The sequence below is a fragment of the Artibeus jamaicensis genome, unplaced genomic scaffold (assembly GCF_021234435.1).
Source record: "Artibeus jamaicensis isolate MK-2021 breed Jamaican fruit bat unplaced genomic scaffold, CSHL_Jam_final scaffold_461, whole genome shotgun sequence".
NCBI classification, from domain to species: Eukaryota; Metazoa; Chordata; class Mammalia; order Chiroptera; family Phyllostomidae; genus Artibeus; species Artibeus jamaicensis.
The window spans coordinates 9310862-9315825 of NW_026522045.1; positions in this window are offsets into that span (position 1 = coordinate 9310862).

Consider the following 4964-nt stretch of genomic DNA (forward strand, 5'->3'; position numbering starts at 1 on the left):
TCAAAAAATTAAAAATGGAACTTCCTTTGATCCAGCAAATCCATTGTGGGAATATACCCTAAGAATCTCAAAATACCAATATGAAAAAATTTATGCCCCTATGTACATAGCAGTGCAATTTACCATAGTCAAGAGTTGGAAACAGACTAAGTGCCCATCTGTAGATGAGTAGATTTAAAACTGGTATATTTACATTTACACAATGGAATACTATACAGCAGAAAAAAGGAATTTCTATCTTTTGTGATAGCATAGATGGACCTGGAGGCTATTATGCTAAGTGAAATAAGCCAGTCAGTGAAGGAGAAATACCATATAATCTCATTTATAAGATTAATCTAGTGAACAAAATAAACAAATGAGCAAATAGAACCAGAGGCATAGAATCATTAAACAGACTGACAGGAGTAAGAGTGGGGAGGGGTGGGGACTCTTTGAAAGAGGGTGAGGGGACTAGTCAAAGAACATATATGAAGAACTCATAGACGTGAATAATGGGGTGGGCATTGACTATGGAGGCAGGGCTGGCTGGGCATAGAGGCAGGAAGGGGGAAAATGTAATAGCATAAACAAAACAAAAAATTTTAAAAAGATACAATGAATCATCTCTGGCAAGATAGCTCCAATAGTTAGAGCATCATCCTTATATGCCTAAGTTGTGGGTTTGATCCCCAATCAGGGCATATACAAGAAGCAATGAATGAACCCTAACTAGTGTGGCTCAGTTGGTTGTGTGTCATTACACAAAGTGAGAGGTTGTCAGTTCAATTTCTTGTTGGGGCACAAGCCTGGGTTGCAGGTTCAGTCCCTGTTCAATTTTTCTCTCCCTCTCTTTCTCCCTTTCTTCCCCTCTCTCTAAAAGTGAATAAATAAAATCTTAAAAATGAAGCATTGAATGAGTGCATAAATAAGTGAAACAACAACTCAATGTTTCCTTCTCTCTCTCAAATAAATAAGTAATTTAAAGATACAATTAATCACTTTGAGATTCAAACTGTTTATTACTTACACAGGGAAAGAAAAATTAGCCAATGGTTCCTCCTCCTAGTGATCCTTGACCTAAACACCAAAAATGACAACACTAAACAAAAGGGGCCAGTGTACTGCAATGGTAGTTGTGAGACATTCTGTTGCTAAGAAGCCTATTCTAGAGTGAGCTAAATGGCATTATAGTCTCTAGCTCTATTCAGAGGGGCTGAGTCAGAAAGACTTTTATTTCATCAGATCCCAGCAGGTGGGAGGCAATGAAAAATCACTTCCTGATAAGTCTCTAAGTGCAGGAGCTGGTAAGATGGGGAGTGAGAGATGACCTTGAAGTAGCTTCTTGCAGGCCTCCATACACTTGTGCTCTGGAAGGCTCATAGGTATTCTTCTAAGACTCAGATTGATTGCACTTTAAGCTTTTACCTGTGGGGTTTATGTGGATAGAGCAAGGCTTCCAGGGTACCATGGTGAAACTATTTTGCAGCATTAAGCTGAAGACCCAGGTACCTTCCTTGGGGTTAGTGGAAGTGAAGTCAGAGCCTATTGAGGAACTTCCTCTCTCTATCCTGCCCTTTAATTCTTCTCTTTTGGGTTGGGATAAGGTGGTGCATAGATTAAGAAATAATGAGACATAGAACTAATTCAGGCCCCCTAAGATTCTAAACAAAGGCCAGAGAATCCCAAAGCCCAAGTCCTTTGCTAGTTTTGATACAGAAACTCAAGAGCAAAAGATTCTAGCCTTAGTTGATAAGCTTAAGTGATTATTGCATATGGGAAGCTGTTGTTTCAGGAACTGGAATACATGACCATGTGATTACAGGTGGTGACAAGCAATTCAAACTTTGTGCCCCAGGGGTTCTGCAAGATGGTATCTGAAATATCCTGTTCCTGGGAGGGAATGCCCATGATGCAGATAAAGAATTTTTGATAAAAAAAATAAAGGTGCTAAGAAAATCACCACTGAACTGCAACTCTTATTCAATTAAGAGTTGCAAACCCCTTACCCACCCTTTCTTCCCCTTATAAAAAGGTCATCTTGAAATGAGATGTTAAGAAGATTTTTGAGGGTATATAACCCACAGTCTTCTCAGATCACCAGCCATCGAAATAAAAGTGCCCATAAAGATTTAATCTCTATCTCTATTTATTGGTTCTGATAGTGACAGGCAACATGAACACCGGCCTTTCCAGTTTTAGTTTTGCTCTTAGTTTTTCAGCAATTAATTGAAATGTATGAGTAATTTCTAAGGTCCCTTCTAGCTCTAAGATGGAAATTTATCGAATGTAGTGGTAGGAATCTAATCTGCATACCTACTTCCAAAATGTTGGCACATCTGGCCAGATCATCAGAAACACTATGACTAGAATGGAGAGGTGGACACATTATCGTTACTTTACAATCTCCATTAGAATCCCTTTTGGGGCCCTGGCTGGTGTCGCTCAGTGGATTGAGCACGGGCCTGCGAACCAGACGATCACGGTTCGATTCCCAGTCAGGGCACATGCCTGGGTTGCAGGCCAGTTCCCTGCAGGCCAATTCCCAGCAGGGGATGCACGAAAAGCAACCATACATTGATGTTTCTCTCCCTCTCTCCTTCCCTTTCCCTGTAAAAGATAAATAAATAAAATCTTAAAAAAAAAAAGAATCCCTTTTGGGGTGACTGTACTGCTCCATAGACACTTCAATTCACTTGGAACACTTACATTTGAACCACTGCTTTTGAGCTTTCCACTTCAGCTTTCTCTCCCTATCCTGCTTTACTCACTAACTGCAATAAGATGCAAACACTGCTCTAGCTAGCCATGTTTCAGTTTCAAATTTCAGGTCAGCTATCCAACAGTCTTCAGTATGTCCACTTAGGAAATTGACAAAGACATTCCATTTTCCAAGGATAGAGCAAGTCACTTTATATAGCATCCAACAGGGGTCCTATCTGCCACCCTTCATAATCATAGCCTTTCTTCCTCAAACCTCCACAAATGCACCCCCTATATGGCAGAAGATAGTGTATTGGTATTTCCACTAGTCCAAGTTATTCAATCACTCCTCTATCCATTTATTCAATAATTTATTGATAGCCTCTTTGTGTCAGGTGCTGGAGTTCAGTGATGAGTGAAATACATAATCTCTGCCCTCAACACATACTCTTTGTGCTCATGGGACTCATAATCTGGAGGGTATACAGGCCATCAACAGATGAATACTTTTGTGGTAATAGGAGCTATCCATGATTGATTATTTCTGCTGTCCCTGACACTATTCTAAGCACCTGAGATGCAATAACTAATTTAATCTTTTGAGCAACCTTATGAGGTAAAGATTATTATTGTCCACCTGAAAATTAATTCCTGTGCCCTGGTCCAGACCAGCAGATTCCGTGGTACCTGGTGGTCTTGGCTATGGCTGCCTTTGGTGCAGGGTTAATGAGTCTAAGGCCAGCACTGAGGAAATGACCCAGCCCAGTGGCTTCTGGAATCAAAGTTGACCTGGCAAGATTCCCAGGACCACACTGAACACCTTCAAAACCTCTCCTGTCGCATTTTTCTGACCCTCCTTTTTCCTCCCCTTTCTCTGACACCTCCCCAAACCTCCTCCTTGAATCATTTCCATTCTACACCTTTCTTCTGGCAGGAAGCAGCTGAAAGGCAAATTAGCTTTGGGAACCAGATGAGCCCTTTACCCAGTGAGAATGAGCAACATGTCCTGTGCCCTCCCCATTTAGAGAAAAAGGAAATGAGGGAGTTCTCTCAGGCTGAGCAGCATGCTTCCCTGTCCTCTGATGGCCCAGATGGCCAAATAAACATCAGAGGAGCCACACCCCACCCAGTATATTTTGGAATATGATTATGGCACTGGCAGTCAAGTCAGACAGGCATGCAAGGCTGCCGTGGGCACCAGTAGTTTGAAGACAGTACACCTCCTGGGAGAGACCTCACTGCCTGGGAAGCTGGGGCAAAGAGGAGGGCTGGCACACAGGGCCCAGAAGCAAGCCCTGGAAATGGAGAGGGTAGAGGAGGAAGGAAGAGGCTCCCGGGGATGTGCATGTGGAGGGGTGTAAAAACAAGCATGGATAGGGATGTGCGTATGTGCAGAAGGGCAGAGTGGAGAAATATGTGTACCCAACCTATGGAGGAGGACAAGTGTATGCCCAGAGGGGGTGGTGCATGTGTGGAGGTGTGTGGAAAATTGTAGCCTGTGCATGGGCGTGTGAGTTTGGGGTGTGTGGGGGACTGGCAGGGGAGAATGGAAAGGAATGCTCCTGTCATCTGTAAAAGACCCAGAGCAGGTCTGCATGGGGGCCTGTAGTGTGTGGGTTCTTGACTTGTGCAGGAAAGATTTCACAACACAAGTGCAGGTACTTTTGAGCATAGGTTTATTAAAGCTGAGGACAATGAAACAAAGGAAGGGCTTAGGCTATACGAAGAGACAGGAGAGCCTAGGCCAGTCAGCTTTGGTCCTCTAGTAAAGTCAGAGAAAAGGGGACCACTGTGGAGACAGGTTTAGGGAGTAAGCCCAAGATCAGCTGCCACTGCCCATTGTTCCACTGGTTGCAAGTCTCTTGGGATCCCTTAGAGTTTGGGAGAAAGTCTGTGCAGGACAAAGAAAAGCTGTGGAAGTGCTCCTGAGAAAGCCAGGCTGGAATCCTTTGTCTTGAAGTCTTTTGTCTCTCTTTTGCAGGTGGGAACCCTGGGAGGGGGATTGTAGAGAAGAGTTTCTTCATAGTCTTATGGGAAATCCTTTGTAGGTAACCGTCTCCTTTTCTCTGGTTGCTTTTAAGATTCTCTCCTTATCTTTAATCTTGGGTAATATAATCATGATGTGTCTTGGTGTGTGCTTCCTTGAGTCCAACTTCTTTGGCAATCTCTGAGCTTCCTGGAAGTCCTGGAAGTCTATTTCCTTTGCCAGATTAGGAAAGTTCATTATTTTTTCAAATAATTTCAATTTCTTGCTCTTCCTCTTCTCCTTCCAGCACGCCTAT